The sequence below is a fragment of the Zea mays genome, chromosome 1 (genome assembly GCF_902167145.1).
Source record: "Zea mays cultivar B73 chromosome 1, Zm-B73-REFERENCE-NAM-5.0, whole genome shotgun sequence".
Lineage (NCBI taxonomy): Eukaryota > Viridiplantae > Streptophyta > Magnoliopsida > Poales > Poaceae > Zea > Zea mays.
In genome coordinates this window covers 65,975,350-65,999,982 of record NC_050096.1, presented here as the reverse complement: position 1 = coordinate 65,999,982, position 24,633 = coordinate 65,975,350, and positions in this window count along the sequence as shown.

The window sequence follows — 24,633 nt, the reverse complement described above, 5'->3', positions numbered from 1 at the left end:
ACACTAGGGACCTTCCTAAGAATTGGCACGTCCCCGATGTACTCTTCCTATCGACCTTACATCCAGCATAGTCGGAATCTGAATATCCAATCAAGTCAAAGGTAGACCCCTTTGGATACCAGAGCCTGAAGCAAGGCGTAGCAACTAAATATCTAAGGATTCGCTTCACTGCCACTAAGTGACACTCCTTAGGATCGGATTGAAATCTAGCACACATGCATACGCTAAGCATAATATTCGGTCTACTAGCACATAAGTAAAGTAATGACCCTATCATTGACCGGTATGCCTTTTGATCAGCGGACTTACCTCCTTTGTTGAGGTCGGTGTGTCCGTCGGTCCCCATTGGAGTCTTTGCGGGCTTGGCATCCTTCATCCCAAACCGCTTCAGCAAGTCTTGCGTGTACTTCGTTTGAGAGATGAAGGTGCCGTCCTTGAGTTGCTTTACTTGGAACCCAAGGAAGTAGTTCAACTCGCCCATCATCGACATCTCGAATTTCTGCGTCATCACCCTGCTAAACTCTTCACAAGACTTTTTATTAGTAGAACCAAATATTATGTCATAGACATAAATTTGGCACACAAAAAGATCACCGTCACAAGTCTTAGTGAAAAGAGTTGGATCGGCTTTCCCAACCTTCAAAGCATTAGCAATTAAAAAGTCTCTAAGGCATTCATACCATGCTCTTGGGGCTTGCTTAAGTCCATAGAGCGCCTTAGAGAGCTTACACACGTGGTCGGGGTACCGTTCATCCTCGAAGCCAGGGGGTTGCTCCACGTACACCTCCTCTTTGATCGGCCCGTTGAGGAAAGCGCTCTTCACATCCATTTGATACAACCTGAAAGAATGGTGAGCGGCATATGCTAGCAAAATACGAATTGATTCTAGCCTAGCCGCAGGAGCGAACATCTCCTCAAAGTCCAAACCTGCGACTTGGGCATAACCTTTTGCCACAAGTCGAGCCTTGTTCCTTGTCACCACCCCGTGCTCGTCTTGCTTGTTGCGAAACACCCACTTGGTTCCCACAACATTTTGCTTAGGACGAGGCACCAGCGTCCAAACTTCATTCCTCTTGAAGTTGTTGAGCTCCTCTTGCATGGCCAACACCCAGTCCGGATCTAGCAAGGCCTCCTCTACCCTGAAAGGCTCAATAGAAGAGACAAAGGAGTAATGCTCACAAAAATTAACTAATCGAGACCGAGTAGTTACTCCCTTGCTTATGTCACCCAAAATCTGGTCGACGGGATGATCCCTTTGAATCATTGCTCGGACTTGAGTTGGAGGTGCCGGTTGTGCTTCTTCCTCCATTACTTGATCATCTTGTGCTCCCCCTTGATCGCACGCCTCCTATTCATCATTTTGAGTTTGGGGATGCACCATTGTTGAGGAAGAAGGTTGATCTTGCTCCTTTTGTTCCTGTGGTCGTACATCACCAATCACCATGGTTCGTATAGTGGCCGTCGGAACATCTTCTTCATCTACATCATCAAGATCAACAACTTGCTCTCTTGGAGAGCCATTAGTCTCATCAAATACAACATCGCTAGAGACTTCAACCAAACCCGATGATTTGTTGAAGACCCTATACGCCTTTGTATTTGAGTCATAACCTAACAAAAACCCTTCTACAGCTTTGGGAGCAAATTTGGAATTCCTACCCTTCTTCACTAGAATGTAGCATTTACTCCCAAATACACGAAAGTACGATACATTGGGTTTGTTACCGGTTAGCAGCTCATACGACGTCTTCTTGAGGAGGCGATGAAGGTAGACCCTATTGATGGCGTGGCAAGCCGTGTTCACGGCTTCCGACCAAAAGCACTCGGGGGTTTTAACTCTCCAAGCATCGTCCTCGCCATATCGATGAGCGTCCTGTTCTTCCTCTCTACCACACCATTTTGTTGTGGTGTGTAAGGAGCGGAGAACTCGTGCTTGATCCCTTCCTCCTCAAGGAACTCCTCCACTTGAAGGTTCTTGAACTCGGACCCGTTGTCGCTCCTTATCTTCTTCACCTTGAGCTCAAACTCATTTTGAGCTCTCCTTAGGAAGCGCTTGAGGGTCCCTTGGGTTTAAGACTTATCCTGCAAAAAGAACACCCAAGTGAAGCAGGAAAAGTCATCAACAATAACTAGACCATACTTACTTCCTCCTATGCTTAGATAGGCGACGGGTCCAAAGAGGTCCATATGTAGCAGCTCCAGGGGTCTTGATGTGGTCATCACATTCTTGCTGTGATGCGCTCCTCCCACTTGTTTACCTGCTTGACAAGCTGCACAAGGTCTATCTTTTTCGAAAGTAACATTGGTTAGACCTATCACGTGTTCTCCCTTTAGAAGCTTGTGTAAGTTCTTCATCCCCACATGTGCTAAGCGGCGATGCCACAGCCAGCCCATGCTAGTCTTAGCAATTAAGCATGCATCTAGATCGGCCTCCTCTTTTGCAAAATCAACTAAATAAAGTTTGCCATCTAATACACCCTTAAAAGCTAGTGAACCATCACTTCTTCTAAAGACAGACACATCTACATTTGTAAATAGACAATTATATCCCATATTGCATAATTGACTAACAGATAGCAAGTTATATCCAAGAGACTCAACTAAAAACACATTAGAGATAGAGTGCTCATTTGATATAGCAATTTTACCTAATCCTTTTACCTTGCCTTGATTCCCATCACCGAATATTATTGAATCTTGGGAATCCTTGTTTTTGACGTAGGAGGTGAACATTTTCTTCTCCCCCGTCATATGGTTTGTGCATCCGCTGTCTATAATCCAGCTTGAACCCCCGGATGCATAAACCTGCAAGGCAAATTTAGGCTTGGGACTTAGGTACCCAACTCTTGTTGGGTCCTACAAGGTTAGTCACAATTGTCTTAGGGACCCAAATGCAAGTTTTATCACCCTTGCATTTTGCCCCTAATTTCCTAGCAACTATCTTCCTATCCTTTCTACAAATAGCAAAGGAAGCATTCAAAGCATGATAAATTGTAGAGGGTTCATTCATAACTTTCCTTGGAACATGAATATTTTTCCTAGGCATATCTCTACCATGCATATAGGAAGAACTGGGAGCAAACATAGCATAAGAATCATAGGCATGTGAATTAAAAGCATTATAACTCCTATGAGACTGTATTCTATCATTGTACATAAAAGCATGGTTCTTTTTAGTACTACTTGCCATAGGGGCCTTCCCTTTCTCCTTGCTGGAGATGGGAGCCTTATGGCTTGTTAAGTTCTTGGCTTCCCTCTTGAAGCCAAGCCCATCCTTAATTGAGGGGTGTCTACCAACCGTGTAGGCATCCCTAGCAAATTTTAGTTTATCAAAATCACTTTTGCTAGCCTTAAGTTGGGCATTAAGACTAGCCATTTCATCATTTACCTTTGCAATAGAAGCTATGTGTTCACTACAAGCATCAATATAAAAATCTTTACATCTATTGCAAATAACAACATTTTCTACACAAGTTGTTGATTTACTAGCTATTTCTAACTTAGCATTCAAATCATCATTAATGCTCCTTAAGCTAGAAATTGTCTCATGGCAAGAAGATAATTCACAAGAAAGCATTTCATTTCTCTTAACTTCTAAGGCATGAGATTTTTGTGCTTCTACAAATTTGTCATGTTCTTCATACAACAAGTCCTCTTGTTTTTCTAAAAGCCTATTCTTATCATTCAAGGCATCAATTAATTCATTAATTTTATCTACCTTGGTTCTATCTAGGCCCTTAAATAAACATGAATAATCTATTTCATCCTCATCACTAGATTCGTCCTCACTTGAAGAATCATAAGTAGAGTTTCGAGTACATACCTTCTTCTCTCTTGCCATAAGGCATGTGTGACGCTCGTTGGGGAAGAGGGATGACTTGTTGAAGGCGGTGGCGGCGAGTCCTTCATTGTCGGAGTCGGAAGAGGAGCAATCCGAATCCCACTCCTTGCCTAGATGCGCCTCGCCCTTTGCCTTCTTATAGTTCTTCTTCTTCTCCCTCTTGTTCCCTTGATCCTGATCACTATCATTGTCGGGACAGTTAGCAATAAAATGAACAAGCTTACCACATTTGAAGCATGAGCGCTTCCCCTTTGTCTTGGTCTTGCTTGGCTGCCCCTTGCGACCTTTTAGCGTCATCTTGAATCTCTTGATGATAAGAGCCATCTCTTCATCATTAAGCCCGGCTGCCTCAATTTGTGCCACCTTGTTAGGTAGCGTCTCCTTGCTTCTTGTTGCCTTGAGAGCAAGGGGTTGAGGCTCATTGATTGGACCATTCAATGCGTCGTCCACGTATCTTGCTTCCTTGATCATCATTCGCCCGCTTACGAACTTTCCAAGTATCTCCTCGGGCGTCATCTTGGTGTACCTAGGATTCTCACGAATATTGTTTACAAGATGAGGATCAAGGACAGTAAAAGACCTTAGCATTAGGCGGACGACGTCGTGGTCCGTCCATCGCGTGCTTCCATAGCTTCTTATCTTGTTGACAAGGGTCTTGAGCCGGTTGTACGTTTGGGTTGGCTCTTCTCCCCTTATCATAGCGAACCTTCCGAGTTCGCCCTCCACCAACTCCATCTTAGTGAGCATTGTGACGTCATTCCCCTCATGAGAGATCTTGAGGGTGTCCCAGATTTGCTTGGCGTTATCCAAGCCGCTCACTTTGTGGTATTCATCCCTGCACAATGAAGCTAGAAGAACATTAGTAGCTTGTGCATTTTTATGAATTTTCTCATTAATGAGCATGGGACTATCCGTACTATCAAAGTGCATTCCACTCTCCACAATCTCCCATATACTAGGATGGAGAGAGAACAAGTGACTACGCATTTTGTGACTCCAAAATCCGTAGTCTTCTCCATCAAAATGAAGAGGTTTACCAAGTGGAATGGATAATAAATGAGCATTTGTACTTTGCGGAATACGAGAGTAGTCAAAAGAAAAGTTTGAATTAACCGGTTTCCTTCTCTCGCAGTCGTTGTCGTCGTTGTCCTTTTGGGAAGAAGTGGACTCATCACTGTCGTCGTAGTAGACGATCTCCTTGATGCGTCTTGTCTTCTTCTTCTTCCCATCTTTGCGTCTGTGGCCCGAGCCCGAGTCGGTAGGCTTGTCATCCTTCGGCTCGTTGACAAAGGACTCCTTCTCCTTGTTGTTGATCACGATTCCCTTCCCCTTAGGATCCATCTCTTCGGGCGGTTAGTCCCTTTCTTGAAGAGAACGGCTCTGATACCAATTGAGAGCACCTAGAGGGGGGTGAATAGGTGATCCTGTAAAACTTGAAAACTTAAGCCATAAAAACTTGGTTAAGCGTTAGCACAGTAAATGCCAAGTGGCTAGAGAGGCGTCTCAACAAAACACAATAACCACAAGAAATCAATCACAGAGATGGCACGGTGGTTATCCCGTGGTTCGGCCAAGACCAACGCTTGCCTACTCCACGTTGTGGCGTCCCAACGGACGAGGGTTGCAATCAACCCCTCTCAAGCGGTCCAAAGACCCACTTGAATACCACGGTGTTTTGCTTGCTTTTCTCAATCCCGTTTGTGAGGAATCTCCACAACTTGGAGCCTCTCGCCCTTACACTTGAAATACTCAAAGAAGCACAGAGCAAGGGAGGATTAGCAACGCACACAAGACACAAAAATCAGAGTATCAACACGCACACAAGTCACAACAAGAGCTCGCAACACAACTCAATGAGTTCACAACTCCACTAGAGCTCTATATGCTATCACAATGAAACAAATGCGCGGAATCGAGGTCTTGGTGCTTAGAAATGTTGTAGGAAAGCTTTTTGTTCTCCTCCATGCGCCTAGGGGTCCCTTTTATAGCCCCAAGGCAGCTAGGAGCCGTTGAGAGCAATCTGGGAAGGCAATTCTTGCCTTCTGTCGTCTGGCGCACCGGACAGTCCGGTGCCAGATTTCTTTCCTTAACTGGCGCAGCCGACCGTTGGCAGCCAGAGAGCCGTTGGCGCACCGGACATGTCCGGTGCACACCGGACAGTCCGGTGCCCCCTTCTAGCCGTTGGCTCGGCCACGTGTCCCGCGCAGATCGCGCGGTCGACCGTTGGCCCGGCCGACCGTTGGCTCACCGGACAGTCCGGTGCACACCAGACAGTCCGGTGAATTATAGCCGTACGTCGCCGGTGAATTCCCGAGAGCGGCCACTTCGCTCGAACCAGCCTGGCGCACCGGACATTGTCCGGTGCACCACCGGACAGTCCGGTGCTCCCAGACTGAGCAGATTCTTGGCTGCTCAAGCCAAGACATTTTCAATTGAATTTTTCCTGTTTCCAGCACTTAGACACAATACATTAGTCCATAAAACAATGTACTAAGTCTGAGAAACATACCTTTATCCTTGGTTTATACTTTGTCCACCATTTTACATTTAAGCACTTGTGTTAGACACTAAATCACCAAAATACTTAGAAATGGCCCAAGAGCACATTTCCCTTTCAGTCTCCCTCGAGTACTTGGTGATGGTAGTCGGGGCCCGGAACAGGGTCAGGAACGACGCTCGTCGTATGGCCCGGCTGAAGGCTTGCGGACCTGGTGGTTCGGGCGAGGGGCTCCGATCCTCCTCACTGTCGTAGCGTCCTCCGCGCCTAGGGTGGTAGCCTCGGCGCACCTTCTCGTCGAGGCGGGCTCGACGGGCGCGATGGTGTGGCTCGTCACCGAGGCAACCCGAGGCTGCAGGCGTCCCGTCCCGCGTGCGCCCGGTGTGGACCGAGGCCTCCCGCATGAGTCGGGAAGTCGTTGCGCAATGCTCCGGGGGCACCCTTGCCTTCGGGAGGCAGAGCTTTCGGCCCGTCGGACCACAGCATCCTCCAGGAGATTCTTGAGTTCTCCTTGGATACGCCGCCCCTCGGTGGTGGATGGCTCTGGCATTGCTCAGAGTAATATTGCCGCTGCATCTAGATTTTGGCCGACCCCGCTGGAGGCCGGGGGCAGCCTTGCCCTGGCATCGTCAACAATACGGCGTTGGACGTCCCGGGCCCAATGACACGCTTCTCCGGCGAGTGCTCGGCCTGCCCACTCTTGCTCGATGTTTTGCCGGAGCTGCACAAGTTGCCCTGCTTCCTCGTCGAGCTTGGCCTGCATCTCGCTGATTTGCTCGAGCTGTGTGTCCTAACCCCCCACAGGGACTGGGACCACAGCTAGCTCCCGCAGGATATCAACACGAGGCGCAGGTCCAGGGGGATCATCATCCTCTGGCATACCGAGGTGGTTGCCTTCGTCGTGACCCCCTAGATCGACGTGGAAATATTCGCGACTTGGGCCACAACCCTCGTCGTCAAGGCTGTGGCCATCATCGGAGCAATCAGAGAGGCAGTAGTCACATGCGGACATGAAGTCTCGCATGGCACTAGGATTACTGAGCCCGGAGAAATCCCAACCGGAGTCGGGACCGTCCTCTTCCTCGGAACCCGGGGGCCTATAGGTCGAGACGGTCGTCAGTCGGTACCAAGATGACCACATATGGTACCCCGAAAGGTTAGGGTATGCCTTTACAAAAGCGCTCACCGAAGCGGGGTCGCTTGGTGGATCGAAGCTGAATCTAAAAGGCACAGGGTGGAAAACGGACGGTACCTCTTGGTCGATGGATGGTGAGGAAGTCGCGTCGGGGACGGACTGCACCATCATCTCAGGTACGAGGCTAACGCCCAGCAAGTCCTTTGCGAGAGTGCTGGCGTCATCAGTCCGCTTGGGGTTGGCACGTTGCGGGGAAACGACATCTGTCGTTGTCTCAGGTGCGAGGATAACGCCCGACACATCTCCCACTGGGGTGCCGGCGTCGTCGACTCGCTCGATAGCCGATGAGGCACCGCCTCCTGCATGGCCACGGTTGCCCCGTCTCCTCCTTCTGCGGCGAGGAGGGTGGCGAGGCAAACCCGGATGCTGATATTCCGCCATGGGGGGAAGACGCCGTTGAGTTCACCCCCGCTGGGCGAGCTGACGACCGTCGTTGTTGCTGTCGCGCTGCGGGGGGAGGAGTACCATGTCGTAGCTGCCGTCTAGGGACATGAACTCGAGACTCCCGAAGCAGAGCACCGTCCCGGGCTGAAGAGGTTGCTGAAGACTACCCATCTGGAACTCAACGAGAAGTTGTTCGTTAACACGCAGCAGGCCCCTACCTGGCGCGCCAACTATCGGCGTTCTGGACCCGGGGGGTCCGCAAGCCAACCAGTAAATTTGTCGATGCGTGCCCCTGCCCAGATGGGTTGGCGCGAGATGGAACACAAGGGGAAAATGTGGCTCGTATTATCTCGCCCCAGGGGGGTGTGCTCGTAGTAGGGGTTACAAGCGCTCGCGAGAGAGAGAGAGAGTGAGCCTGTTCGTTTGCTCATCCCTCCACGTGACCCCCTCCCGACCCTCCCGCGGGAAGGGCCTGGACCTCCCTTTTATAGATGCAAGGAGAAGGTCCAGGTGTACAATGGGGGTGTAGCTTATGCTCTAACGTGTCTGGCAGAGAGGTGCCTGAGCCCTGTGTACATGCCAACGTGGCTGTCGGAGAGGTGCTAGAGCCCTGCGTATGTGATAACGTGGCTGTCGGAGAAGTTCCTGAGCCCTGTAGAAGCGCAGCTGACGGTGCTGCTGGGATCCTGCTGACGTCTCCTTGCTTCCATAGGGGGCTGAGAACCACCGTTGTCATGGACGCACGCGGGGAGCCATCATTGCCTGTTACCGAGACGAGCCAGATGGGACGCCGGTCTTGTTCCCTCGTAGCCTGAGCTAGCTAGGGGTAGGGTAATGATGTATCCCCTGTGGCGCGGTCGGTCCGAGTCCAAGGTCGGGCGAGGCGGAGACTTCTCCTGAGGCCGAGGCCGGGATCGGGCGAGGACGTGATTCCTCCCGAGGCCGAGTCTTGGGGTCGGGCGAGGCGGAGACCTCCTCCCGAGGTCGAGGCCCAAGGTTGGGCGAGGCGGAGCTTCCTGTCGCGCCCGAGGCTGAACTTGCTGTTGTCAGCCTTGCCTGGGTGGCTGGCACAGCAGTCGGAGCGGGGTGAGCGACGTTGTTTTCCTGTCAGATCGGTCAGTGGAAGGGCGAAGTGACTGCGGTCACTTCGACCTTGCCGACTGAGGCGCGCGTGTTAGGATAAGGTGTCAGGCGATCCTCGCATTGAATGCGCCTACGATACGGTCGGTTGGTGAGGCGATTTGGCCAAGGTTGCTTCTCGACGAAGCCTGCCCGAGCTGGGCCTCGGGCGAGCCGAGGGTGCGCCCGCTGTCTGAGGAGACCCTCGGGCGAGGCGTGAATTCGTCCGGGATTACTGTTCCCGCCCGAGGCCGGGGTCGGGCGAGGCGAGATTGTGTCCCTTGGTTGGCGAGGTCTTGACCTGAACCGTGCCCATCAGTCTTTGCAGCTTGTGCTAATGGTGGTTACCAGCCGTGTTTAGGAGTGTTGGGGGTACCCCTAATTACGGTACCCGACAAAAACAGTGGTAGCTTGTGCATTCTTATGAATTTGATCGTTAATAAATATAGGGTTATCCGTACTATCAAATTGCATTCCATTCTCAACTACCTCCCAAATACTAGGATGGAGAGAGAAAAGGTGACTACGCATTTTGTGACTCCAAAAAGCGTAGTCCTCTCCATCAAAGTGTGGAGGTTTACCAAGAGGAATAGAAAGCAAATGGGCATTGGAATTATACGGGATACGAGAATAATCAAATGAAAAATTTGAGTTAACCGGTTTCTTTTTCTCGTCATAGTCATCGTCTCTTGGGGAAGAAGAAGACTCGTCGCTGTCGTAGTAGACGATCTTCTTGATGCGCCTCTTCTTCCCATCCTTCTTCTTGTGACTTGAGCCAGAGTCAGTTGGTTTGTCGTCCCTTGGCTCGTTGAGGAATGACTCCTTCTCCTTGTCGTTGACCACCATCCCCTTTCCCTTAAGATCCATCTCTTCGGGCGATTAGTCCCTTTCGTGAAGAGAACAGCTCTGATACCGATTGAGAGCACCTAGAGGGGGTGAATAGGTGATCCTGTAAAATTCAACAACTAATAGCCAATAAAACTCGGTTAAGTGTTAGTATGGCTAAGTAGCGAGCTCTTGCGAACACACAAGTAATCATAGAAAAGCAATCACAAGAGACACGCGAGTTATCCCGTGGTTCGGCCAAGTATAACACTTGCCTACTTCCACGTTGTGGCGTCCCAATGGACGAGGGTTGCACTCAACCCCTTTCAAGTGATCCAATGATCAACTTGAATATCACGGTGTTCTTCTTTCTTATACTTTCTCCCGTTTGCGAGGAATCTCCACAACTTGGAGCCTCTCACCCTTACAATTGATGATCACAAAGAAACACGGAAGTAAGGGAGGGGAGAGCAACGCACACAAGACTCAAATCCACAACACAATCGCACACACAAGTCACAACTTGAGCTCTAAGTTCAACACACGGAGTTCTCAACTCAAGAGGAGCTCAAATTGCTAGCACAAAGAATCAAATGTGTGGGAGTGATGTCTGGATGTTTAGGAATGATCAAAGAATTCTTGGGTGACTCCTCCATGCGCCTAGGGGTCCCTTTTATAGCCCCAAGGCAGCTAGGAGCCGTTGGAAGGCAACAAGGAAGGCAATTCTTGCCTTCTGTCGGGTGGCGCACCGGACAGTCCGGTGTGCCACCGGACAGCCACTGTTCATGTATGGTGCACGATTTCCTTCCATTCCTGGTGCAGCCGACCGTTGCAATTTCGGGCTGGTTGGCGCATCGGACACTGTACGGTGCACACCGGACAGTCCGGTGCCCCCAGCCGACCCTTGGCGCGGGCCACGCGTCGCCCGCGGATTGCGCGGCCGACCGTTGCGCTGGCGGCCATTGGCTCACCGGACAGTCCGGTGCACCACCGGACAGTCCGGTTTATTATAGTGGTACACCGCCGAAGTTTTCCCGAGAGTGGCCAGTTCGCCGGAGACCAGCCTGGCGCACCGGACACTGTCCGGTGCATCACTGAACACTGTCCGGTGCACCACCGGACAGTCCGGTGTGCCAGACTGTGCTGAGTCTTGGCTGCACACAGGCACTTTCTTCCAATCTTTTTCTTTTCCTATTTCTAGCACTTAGGTAATTTCATTAGTACCCAAAACAAATGTACTAAGTCTAGAAACATACCTTTTTGTTGATTTGCACTTCATTCATCATTTGGCATATAATAACCCACTTAATATGTGTTGGAAACTTAATCACCAAAATATACTAGAAATGGCCCAAGGGCACATTTCCCTTTCAAAAGCAAGAGACACCAATTGTGTGGTGGTCCTTGCGGGGTCTAAGTGATCCAAGAAATCAAGGAAGGAAGCTCACTCGGTCTAAGTGACCGTTTGAGAGAGGGAAAGGGTTGAAAGAGACCCGGTCTTTGTGACCACCTCAACGGGGAGTAGGTTTGCAAGAACCGAACCTCGGTAAAACAAATCACCGTGTCATCCGCTCTTATTTGCTTGTGATTTGTTTTCGCCCTCTCTTTCGGACTCAATTATAATTCTAACGGTAACCCCGGCTTGTAGTTGTGCTTAAACTTTATAAATTTCAGATTTGCCTATTCACTCCCCCCCCCTCTAGGCGACTTTCAATTGGTATCGAAGCCCACATTGTTGTTGCTGCCTGGGAGAGCTTTGGGCCTCTTAGGGGGGTGGGATGTGAGAGACCGGTATGCATGCCCTGAGTTAGTACCACCTCGTCTAGCCAAGGGGTTCGAGGTGCACTTATAAGGGCGGGCCTCCCTCCTCACTTAGCCTAGGTTTTGAGAGCGAGGTGCCCGTCTGAATAGGCTGCACACGAGCGCTTGAACATCCGACGCTGTTGATGGGGGGCTTTGGGCGGACTAGCCCAGTGGGTGCGTTACAATTGGTATCGGAGCCCGGCACTTCATTAGAGTCTAACCGCTCGAAGTTATGTCGGGAGCTCACGCCAAGAAGGAGATGGTGACCGGCGAGAAGCCCGCCACAAGCCACGGGAAGGCTCCATCGGGGGAGTCCGGCAACAAGAAGAGAGAGGAATCACCTCCCCGCGTCAAGTCGCACCGGAGTGGTGACAAGAAGAAGAAAATGAAGAAAGTGGTATACTATGAGACCGATTCTTCATCGCCATCCACCTCCTGCTCCGACGCGTCGTCCGTTACTTCTAAGCGCCATGAGTGCAAGAAGTTTAGTAAGATCCCCTACGCTATCCTCGCATTTCCAAACGCACTCCTTTACTTTCCGTCCCACTAGGCAAACCACCGGTTTTTTACGGTGAAGATTATTGTATGTGGAGTGATAAAATGAGGCACCATCTAACCTCACTCCACGCTAGTATTTGGGACATTATTGAGTTTGGTGCACAGGAACCATCCGTGGGGGATGAAGGCTATGATTCGGACGAGGTTGCCCAAATCCGGCACTTCAACTCCCAAGCCACCACTATACTCCTCGCCTCTCTAAGTCGAGAGGAGTATAATAAGGTGTAAGGGTTGAAGAGTGCTAAAGAAATTTGGGACATGCTCAAGACCGCGCACGAAGGAGACGAGGTGACCAAGATCAGCAAGCGGGAGACGATCAAGGGGGGGCTCGGTCGATTCATGCTTCACTAAGGGGAGGAGCCACAAGCCATGTACAACCGGCTCAAGACCTTGGTGAACCAAGTGTGCAACCTCGGAAGCACCAAATGGGATGACCATGAAATGGTCAAGGTTATTCTTAGATCACTCGTTTTACTTAACCCTACTCAAGTTCAATTAATTCGTGGTGATCCAAGATATAAACTAATGTCTCCCGAGGAAGTGATAGGAAAGTTTGTGAGCTTTGAGCTAATGATCAAAGGCTCCAAACAAATCATTGAGCGAGGCGCCACCTCCACACCCGAGGTGCAACCCATTGCCTTCAAAGCAAGGGAGGAGAAGAAAGAAGAGTCTACATCAAGTAGGCTCCCCATCGACGCCTCCAAGCTCGACAATGAGGAGATGGCTTTAATCATCAAAAGCTTTCGCCAAATCCTCAAGCAAAGGAGGGGGAAGGACTACAAGCCCCACTCCAAGAAAGTTTGCTACAAGTGTGGTAAGCCCGGTCATTTCATTGCTAAATGTCCATTATCAAGTGATAGTGACAGGGGCGATGACAAGAAGGGAAGAAAGAAGGAGAAGAAGAAGTATTACAAGAAGAAGGGCGGCGATGCCCATGTATGCCGCGAGTGGGACTCCGACGAGAGCTCCACCGACTCCTCCTCCGACGAGGACACCGCCAACATCGCCGTCAACAAGGGTATCCTCTTCCCCAACGTCGGCCACAAGTGCCTCATGGCAAAGGACGGCAAAAAGAAGAAGGTAAAATCTAGAGCTTCCACTAAATATGCAACATCTAGTGATGAGGCTAGCTCTAGTGATGATGAGGATGATTTGCTCACCCTTTTTGCCAACTTAAACATGCAACAAAAAGAAAAATTGAATGAATTGATTAGTGCTATTCATGAGAAGGATGAACTCTTGGATAGCCAAGAGGACTTCCTTATTAAAGAAAATAAGTAGCATGTTAAAGTTAAAAATGCTTATGCTCAGGAGATAGATAAATGTGAAAAATTAACTAGTGAGCTAAGCACTTGCCATGACACTATTTCCAACCTTAGATTTGAAAATGATAAATTGATGGCTAAGGTTGAGAAATTAAATATTAGTGATGATTCTCTTGTCAACCTTAGAAATGATAATGCTAATTTCATTGCTAAGATTGAAAAATTGAATGCATCTCTCTCTAGCCTTAAAATTGAGAATGAAAAATTAATTGCTAAGGCTAAAGATTTAAATGTTTGCAATGTTTCTATTTCCAATCTTAGAGATGAGAATGCTATTTTACATGCTAAGATTGTTGAATTAAATACTTGCAAACCCTCTACATCTACCGTTGAGCATGTTAATATTTGCACTAGATGTAGAGATATTAATGTTGATGCTATTCATGATCACCTAGCTTTAATTAAACAACAAAATGATCACATAGCTCAACTTAGTGCCAAAATTAATGAGCATGACTTAGAAAATGAAAATTTTAAATTTGCTAGAAGCATGCTCTATAGTGGGAGACGCCCAGGCATTAAGGATGGCATTGGCTTCCAACAGGAAGACAATGTCAAGCTTAATGCCCCTAAGAAACTGTCTAACTTTGTTAAGGGCAAGACTCCCATGGCTCAGGATAACGAGGGTTACATTTTATACCCTGCCGGTTATCCCGAGCACAAAATTAGGAGAATTCACTCTAGGAAGTCTCACTCTGGCTCTCATCATGCTTTTATGTATAAGAGTGAGGCATCTAGTTCTAGGCAATCCACTCATGCTAAATTGCCTAAGAAAACTCCTATTGCATCAAATGAGCCTATTATTTCATTTAAGACTTTTGATGCTTCATATGTTTTAACTAACAAATCAGGCAAAGTAGTTGCCAAATATGTTGGGGCCAAACACAAGGGCTCAAAGACTTGTGTTTGGATACCTAAGGTGCTTGTTTCTAATGTGAAAGGACCCAAGACCGTTTGGGTACCTAAGAACAAGGCCTCAATTTGTTTTGTAGGTTTATGCATCGGGGGCTCACGTTGGATCATCGATAGCGGGTGCACAAACCACATGACTGGGGAGAAAAGGATGTTCTCCTCCTACGAGAAAAACCATGATCCCCAAAGAGCTATCACATTCGGGGATGGAAATCAAGGTTTGGTCAAAGGACTTGGTAAAATTGCTATATCACCTGACCATTCCATTTCCAATGTTTTTCTTGTAGATTCTTTAGATTACAACTTGCTTTCTGTTTCTCAATTATGCAAAATGGGCTACAATTGTCTTTTTACGGATATAGGTGTTACTGTCTTTAGAAGAAGTGATGATTCAGTAGCATTTAAGGGAGTGTTAGAGGGTCAGCTATACTTAGTTGACTTTAATAGAGCTAAACTCGACACTTGCTTAATTGCTAAGACTAACATGGGTTGGCTCTGGCATCGCCGACTCGCCCACGTTGGGATGAAGAATCTTCACAAACTTCTAAAGGGAGAGCACATTTTGGGACTAACCAATGTTCATTTTGAGAAAGACAGGGTTTGTAGCGCATGCTAAGCAGCGAAGAAAGTTGGTGTTCATCATCCACACAAGAACATCATGACGACTGACAGGCCACTCGAGCTACTACACATGGACCTATTCGGCCCGATAGCTTACATAAGCATTGGCGGGAGTAAGTATTGTCTTGTAATTGTGGATGATTATTCTCGCTTCAGTTGGGTGTTCTTTTTGCAGGAAAAATCACAAACCCAAGAGACATTAAAGGGATTCTTGAGACGGGCTCAAAATGAGTTCGGCTTAAGGATCAAAAAGATTAGAAGCGACAATGTGACTGAGTTCAAGAACTCACAAATAGAAGGCTTCCTTGAGGATGAGGGCATCAAGCATGAGTTCTCTTCTCCCTACACGCCACAACAAAATGGTGTAGTAGAGAGGAAGAATAGAACTCTACTTGACATGGCGAGGACCATGCTTGATGAGTACAAGCCTTCGGACCGGTTTTGGGCGTAAGCGGTCAACACCGCTTGCTACGCCATCAACCGCCTCTACCTTCACCAAATCCTCAAGAAGACATCATATGAACTCCTAACCGGTAAAAAGCCCAATGTTTCATATTTTAGAGTTTTTGGTAGCAAATGCTTTATTCTTGTTAAAAGAGGTAGAAAATCTAAATTTGCTCCTAAGGCTGTAGAAGGCCTTTTTCTAGGATATGATTCAAACACAAGGGCATATAGAGTCTTTAACAAGTCCACTGGACTAGTTGAAGTTTCTTGTGACATTGTGTTTGATGAGACTAACGGCTCTCAAGTAGAGCAAGTTGATCTTGATGAGCTAGATGATGAAGAGGCTCCGTGCGTCGTGCTTAGGAACATGTCCATTAGGGATGTGTGTCCTAAGGAATCCGAAGAGCCTCCACATGCACAAGATCAACCATCATCTTCAAATCAAGCATCTCCCCCAACTCAAGATGAGGACCAAGCTCAAGAGGATGAAAATGAAGATCAAGAAGATGAGCCACCTCAAGAGGAGGACAATGATCAAGGGGGAGATGCCAATGATCAAGACAAGGAAGATGATGACGGTCCAAGACCGCCACACCCAAGAGTCCACCAAGCAATACAACGAGATTACCCCGTGAACTCCATCCTCGGCGATATTCATAAGGGGGTAACCACTCGATCTCGTGTTGCTCATTTCTGTGAACATTACTCCTTTGTGTCTTCTATTGAGCCATAGAGGGTGGAAGACACATTAAGGGATTCAGATTGGGTGTTGGCAATGCAAGAGGAGCTCAACAACTTCACGAGGAATGAGGTATGGCATCTTGTTCCACGTACTAACCAAAATGTTGTAGGAACCAAGTGGATCTTCCGCAACAAGCAAGATGGGCATGGTGTGGTGACAAGGAACAAAGCCCGACTTGTGGCCAAGGGATATTCACAAGTCGAAGGTTTGGATTTCGGTGAAATCTATGCACCTGTAGCTAGGCTTGAGTCAATCTGTATATTACTTGCCTATGCTACTTACCATGGCTTCAAGCTTTATCAAATGGATGTGAAGAGTGCCTTCCTCAATGAACCAATCAAGGAAGAGGTCTATGTTGAGCAACCTTCTGGCTTTGAAGATAGTGAGTACCCTAACCATGTATATAAACTCTCTAAGGCGCTTTATGGGCCCAAGCAAGCCCCAACAGCATGGTATGAATGCCTAAGAGATTTTCTTATTGCTAATGGCTTCAAAGTCGGAAAAGCTGATCCTACTCTCTTTACTAAAACAATTGTCAATGATTTGTTTGTATGCCAAATTTATGTTGATGATATTATATTTGGGTGTAGCATTCCAAAAATTCAAATCCTGAAATTTTCTCAAACTCGCTCTAAATTCAAAATGAATTTCAAATTTCATTTCAAAATGTCTGTTTGCAAGTTGATATCAACAAATAAATTATAGTGGTCTATATTTTCTCCAAAATCCTCCTCAAAATATCCTACAAATATTTCCCCACTGATCCCCTCGAATTCTTTCCAGAAATACTGCTCAAATATTCCACCAATAATCCTCTAGATATTTTCCTGTCAAGAAATACCTTCAGAATCATTTTTCAAGTCCCTACAAATATTTTCTTCATAACTTTCCTCATGCTCATACGTATATGTATGCCTCCGGTGTAATACGTTGAGCTCTACAAGCTAATTACACTCATATAAGAAAAATCCATGCTAATCTCCCACTAATCCTCTCATCCTCCCACTAGTCCTCTCATCCCTCCCCCTAATCCCCCCACCATGGCTATAAATAGAGGAACAAAGGCCTCCTCTCATCCCACCCCAAGCCATTTCATGGCAACTCTCTTCCCCCCCACACACACACACCCACTCCATGTTCCACACAAGCACACACTAGCACAAGGATCGTTCGGTCGTTCTTCGATCGTTCGTCCCTCTGTTCTTAGTTTGTTCGTTCGTTCGTCCGATCGTTCGATCGTTCGTCCGATCGATCATGGTTCGTTCGTCCGTTCGTCCGATCGTTCGTCAATTCGTTCGTCCAAATAATCTTTTTCCTGCCGTTATGCTGCCGAAATTCCGATCGTTCGTTCGTTCGATCATTTGATCGTTCATCGTTCGTTCATAGTTCCTATTCAGCGTTCATCGTTCGTTCATAGTCCCTATTCATCGTTCTTCCAGATAATCTTTGTCCTGCCGTTATGCTGCTGAAATTCCGATCGTTCGTCCAAATAATCTTTTTCCTGCCGTTATGCTGCCAAAATTCCGATCGTTCGTTCGTTCGATCATTCGATCGTTCATCGTTCGTTCATAGTTCCTATTCATCATTCATCGTTCGTTCATAGTCCCTATTCATCATTCTTCCAGATAATCTTTGTCCTACCGTGATGTTGGCGAAATTTCGATCGTTCGTTCGTCCGATCGTTCGTCCGTTCGTTCGAAGTTCCTATTCATCGTTTATCATTCGTTCATCGTCACTATTCATCATTCATCGTTCATCGTTCGTTCATACGACTATTCACCATCACTATTCACCATTACTATTTACCATTACTATTCACCATCGTTACTATTCGTCGTTACTATTCACCGATCATCCGATCACCCCAAATTTCAACTACTCATCCATCATGCTGTCCAGTCCACCTAAGACCAGCCAGACCCATACTCCAGTCATACGAACTCCGGTGACTGTGATTTTCCTTCCAGTGGGAACTTCTCATCTGGTCACCCATCCCAGGTTTCTCCAAGTTGAGCACGCTTAACTTTGAGATTCCTTCGAACCAGGCTTCCAAACTCCGATTCCAATAATTCTTGTTTCTAAATTCTTATCAGATTATTCCCTATCCAACCATGTCATCCCTTAAGCATGGTTCATGTTCCAGAAAACTCTCAAAATACTCTTGTCCCATATTCTGCCTATAACTCTCCTATTCATACTAAGTCAGACGATTCATTCGTCACTATTCTCACCAACAGTGAACTTCACTATGCTACACCACATACACCCAGCTATAAATACACCCAGCTACCCTCTCCCTCTCCACACACACTCAACACCCTCAACCAAGGCAAACACCCCACCCACTCAGTTACTTCGCTCTGCCGGCTACGCGCATAGTGTCGCTTCGCCTCCAATCCACCCTCCTGGTAAGCACCTCCGCTCCACCACTAGTAGTATCTCAACACCACATACACAGATTCTTCTCAAGACTCTACCCATCAATATATCACTATTCTGACCACTATACTAAATATTTGTTGGTATACTTGCTGGTTTGTATGTTTGCTTGTTTATGTTGCATAGTTATCGGAGCGTTCGTGCCGTCTCGTGAAGGCCAGATCTGCAAGTCTATGTTAGGCGGTGGAGCCAGAAGCCAGTTCCGCGAGCTCTCCTTCCCCCTTCGCTGGATAAGCACGACAAGCTCACTAGATCCCTTTGATGCATAAATTACCTATGTTTTACAACCACAACCCTTAGCATGTTATTTTATGCATGATATGATTTTGAGACAAGTTATTATGGCCACCCAGCCGCTTGCCGCAATCAATCCTTGATGTATTTGTTAAAAATGATTTGAGAAAAGGTGTGAGTTTTCAAAAGAAAATGTTTTTCAAAATGTGTATGATGAAGGGTTTTCACCCTTATCACCTTTGAGTAGGGATGACCAGAGACTCCCTGGTTTAGGGGAGGGCCTAAGGTGATGGCTCAGCTGGTTTAGGCGTGAGCAGAAGGATTGTCCCCTCATATAAGGACCGATTTGTCATCCTTCACTACTTGTACTCATGATTAGTACAACCACTCGAGACTGTATGGGCAGTCACTCAATCTAAACTCGTACGGTCCAACCCCAGGGTTATGAAGGCTGGGGAGCACCGAGAGGATAAGGAGGGGGAATGTTTTGTCCGGTTTGGACATGGCGGTGGTCTGACTCCTTCCGGTATAACCGTTAAGGTTAGGACGTGCGAGGAAAGAAAGAGATTCGGATTTGGATCTCATTGGCCATAAGATCGCAGAGCCGGACTAGTGGGTAAAGTGTACCCCTCTGCGTAGAGTTCAAACCTATTCGAATAGTCCGCGTCCATAGGAATGGACGAGTCTGGTGTGGTATGACAATTAGTGTTTTGTTTTCAAAAAAAGGTTGCGTTTGAGAAAAGTGGTTTTTAAAACGTCCGGCGGTTGAGCCGTGAGCTATGGTGGACGGGAAGTCCAGTAGCTGTTTTTGAAAATGAAAACCAGTGGGAAACTACTGAGATACCTGGATGGTTTAGTCCAGGGGATTTTGTTCTAATATTGAAAAACTTCCTGCTCCTTTGGGAGAGGATGCGTTTTGAAAAATACAAAATGTTTTACAAAACAACCCTGCATAAAATATTGTTGTTTCTGCAAAATATCCTGAGCTCCACATATTCCATGCATTATATTTGATTTCCCCATTCCGCGGGTGAAGGTGGGCTGCTGAGTACGTTTGTACTCACCGTTGCTTATTTGTTGTTTTTCAGAAAAAGGAGATCGGGTAAGAGTTACGACTGTTCCTAACCTTGCATGTGGCTGTTGGACCACTGATTTGCTTCGCTGCGTATATCGGGCTGCTTCAGCCCCACTCTGATGATATGTCCCGAGTTGTGGACCAACTCTTAAAGTTGATCGCCACCTTTATAGGTTTGTCTCACTTAAGCAGATCTGGAACTATCTGATGTATAAATGTGTTTACTAGCCTCCTGGGACTAGTAATTGTATCACATTTGAGTCCCAGAGGATCTGGGGCGCTTCAGGTGGTATCGGAGCTGTTAGGTTGGCCGCAGGACGTAACCCTTAGCCTGATCCAAAAGTTTTTGAGTCAAAACTATTTTCTTAAAAAAAATTCTTGCTCTCATCCCTTCATTTCAAAAATGTTTTCCCCTTTCCTTCTCTCAGAAGTCAGATGGAGGCTCGCTGCCAAACCAGCTTTTGCCAGATTGAAGATGGTTTCCCCAAGTTGCGGAGAGCATGCACAGTTTGCCTCGGAATCAGGAGTCAGCCAGAGTATGATGGTCGTGAATTCATCGAGCATGGCACAGAGAAGTGTGTCGTGACTGTATACATTGGATCTAGTCTGCACCATGTGGAATGGAGTGTCAATGCTACTGGGCACAGATTCAGAGACACCTGCCAAGTTGTCGCCCGCAAGGCATTGAGGGCCCTGTGTCAAATTTATGAAGAAAAAGTGACCGACACCCCGCTCAGATTCTTTCTGCCATTTCAGAGAAATCATCCAGTTTGGATGGCCAGGATGCGTACACTACTACAGGGATCCTCTGTACAGGCGGTCCGGTTAGCCTCTACACAGGCGGTTCCAGGAACCGCTTGTGGTGCACCGCCTGTGATGTAAAACAACATCACAGACGGTCAATCAAAAACCGCCTGTGATAGACACACATCACAGGCGGTCCAGTTTAAAAGAACCGCCTGTGATAGACACACATCACAGGCGGTCCAGTTTAAAAGAACCGCCTGTGTTAGCACACATCACAAGCGGTTTTAATTATAAGTCCGACTGTATTTCCCAGATTCATATACAGAAGCAGATTCATATTTTCCAGATTCATATACAGAAACAGAATTAATAACAGATTCAAACACAGATTCAAACACATATTCCATACACATATTCATCATACAAAGATTCAAACAAGTTCTATAGCAGGTTCCATACACAGATTCATCCACATATATATCAAGTTCCATCATACACAGATTTATACACATCAAGTTGCATAACAACTCAACATCTCAAAGTTCCATAGACAACTAAACATCTAAAGTTCCTAACTAAAGACCTAAACACTGTGTGATATTGTGTACAAACTTAGTTCTGGGAATTTTTGCAAATTTCCATTTACATTGTAGAATAGCCCTTGTTGATGAAGAACTTCACGGCGCATAAAGTAAAGCAAGTCTCTTACAACCTTAGCCACGCCGGTGGAAACCATATCTCTTTCTAACCATTCAGCATTGATCTTAGATTTAGGAACCTGCAATGAAAGCAAAAAGCAATCGGTGCTAAGAGTAATGTGATGAGCAACAATATAACATAAAAATTGCAACATAGACAATGATAGCGAACTTACATCCTCACGATTGACCATGTAATGGAAGGTGACACGACACCATTCGCATACATAATAACCGCACAGGACAGTACCCGGAGGTTGTTTGTCACCATATGGAAATAATGATATTGACAAATTAGGCTTGTCCTCTGGATGTTCGCCGCCAAGATCTTTCCAATAAAAACGGTATGCACTGCATATAAGAATAGCATTGTGAGATTAATAATACATTTGTTAAGTTGTAATAAGTACAAGTGTGCAATAATAATCATACTTCTCTAAAATCTTCAAGAAGTCATTATACGTAGCCTTTTCCATTCTCAGTGAGTCGAAGACCACGACTTTACCATCCTTTGGCCAGATCATGATACAAATGTAGTGGTCACTATATAGACATAGACGAAAACACATGTTAATATCACGATTGCCATAATTTATAGTTCAAAATTAAACCATGTCGATAACTTACTTAAAGTGGTGCGGAGCTATTATTAAGTCCTTGCCATGTTGTACATGATTATACATGGCTCGTCCAACGTATGCCGCCATTACCTTCATTTTCTTTCTCTGATTCTGTTTGACGGCTTTCTCAAATTCAGCATCGTCCAAGTCTTTGTATTCTTCTCCTTGCCTCCGAGCAACTACTTTGTAGCGAGCTTGGGATATCATCAACGGGTCAAGAAACCCTGTCTTAAGTTGTTTCTTCTTATCATCCATGTATTGCATCCTACGTGTAATAGTGTTAATCGTTAGACTCTCGTTTATGTGTGCGTGTACAAAACTAACAAATATGAAAGTTTAGAGGTACTTACAAGCAAAAGAGGGTGTTGGAGCGAAGGCAGAAACGCCACCCTTCGCTCGAAGTCTCCGCTGCTTAGCCGCTGCTCTGACAGAGACAAAGCAGGCAGGGACACCCTTCGCTTGATCGGCACCAGACGAAGACCGGCGACGAAGGCATCCCACAGTGCGGCCTCGCCCAGCTCAGAGGCCCACGTGCGATCCGGCCCATTGTAACGAGCCCTGCGTGGCCGCCGCGTGTTACGGGCCTAATTTGTAAAGGCATCCCTGTAATTACAGTCTGTAACCCTGCTTTATGGGAATATTCTGGGGATAACCTAGGTAGCTGAGGGCACATGCGTCCTTAACACAAGGCGCTGGGCGTTCAGGTACCTATAAATACCCCCGCACAGTGCCCGTGAGAGGCCTGGTTAACAGAGCTATTTGCCATCTCACGTGTAACCCTACTGTCTACACTGTTCACCCCGGTTGGCCTTCTTGCGATTGATAGCAAGTTCCAACATTTGACGCCCACCGTTCGTGCTACGACAAAACCACCCGCGATGGCACCCAAGAGAGCTAACCCGAAGGCTGACGAGGCTGCGAAGGCAGCACTGCTAGCCGCAAGAAAGGGCAAGGCCCTCGCCCTCACCCAATCCACCCACCAAGAGCCCACTGAAGACAATGTCCCCCACACCTGCGAAGACGACACCTTCCACACCTGCGGGCCCGAAGGACAATCGCAGCCGCCCCCAGGCTTCGCCCCACTGGAAGGCGCGGACCTCACCGAGGACGGTGAGGTCCTCGGCGTCTCAACAGAAGAACAGCTACAGCTGCGCGCCCTGCGCCTCAAGAACCAAAATCTCCAGAGGCAGAAAGAAATACTGGAAGCCAAGCGCCAGCGTGTGTCCGCACTAGCCAAAGTGCGGCAAATGATATGCGACGAGGAGCAGAAGGCCCAAGACCTCGAGCGCGAGATCGCGCTGATGTAGCGCGAAGGCCACCTCGGCCTGCACCAAGAGCCACCCCTCCAGCAGCGCGCACAACCGGAAGACACGCGCGAAGGCCACCTCGGCCTGCAGCATGGGCCACCCCTGCAACACCGAGCACAGCCGGAGAACCCGCGTTTCCCCCAGCGTGACTACACCTTCCAGCACGCCGCGCCATTCCAAGGGGTCAACTACCTCGACGAGCGAAGTCCCCTGGCGCCACACCTGCAAGTGACGCCTTGGCCAGCTAACTTCCGAGCAGGGACCTATCCCAAGTACAACGGCAGCACCGACCCGGCGCAATACATAATGAGTTATCAGGTCGCCGTTGCATCCGCCGGAGGGGACGACGCCACAATGGCGAAGTCTTTCATCATCGCCCTAGAGGGCCCAGCACTCACCTGGTTCACCAGGTTGCCTCCGCTGTCCATTGATTCATGGAGAAGTCTCAGGGACAAGTTCCTGCTCAACTTCCAAGGGTACCGCCCAGACACTGACGCCTTGGCCGAGCTCTCGCTTTGCAAGCAGCTGGAAAAGGAGACCCTGCGGGAGTATTACCGCAAATTCTTAACACTCAAGTCACAGCTGCCCTCCGTCGATGATCAGATCGCTATCCACTACGCCATCAGTGGCCTTCGTGCCGGCGTCCTCTACAGTCATTGTATCAGAGATCCACCCAAGAACCTCCAGGAGCTATATCAGCTCTTTGAAAAATATGCCAAATCCGAAGAGCTCCACCAGCGCAAGGTTGAGTCACAGCGGAAGCCCAAAGATGCCCCGCAGTCCAGCCGCACATGGACGAGGACTCCGCAGCCAGACTCCGGTCGAGACGGCCGCAGTCAGCAGCAAGTGCACAACATCGCCAACCAGCATCCCGCTGCTGACCCCCCTCGCCGCCAGGAATATCCCCCCCAAGGCCGCGGAAATGGAACTCGTGGCAGGGGCCGAGGGCGCGCACAGCCGCCGCGCCGATTCTACTGCCTTTTTCACGGCGAAGACTGCGCCCATCAAACCAAAGACTGCCCCGAAACGAAGGCCACCAGAGACAGAATGGCACGGGCGCAGCCAGCCGACAACCCCAGAATTGTCGCGCACAATTACCAGCAACCCCCTCCACCATATATCCACGCCCCCGCTCCGCATCCACCGCACCACGCTTACCAACACCATCAGGAAGTACAAATCGTACCTCCTCCACCCCCACCTCCACACCAGCAACATCAAAACATCCCCCATGCCCCAAAGCAGGA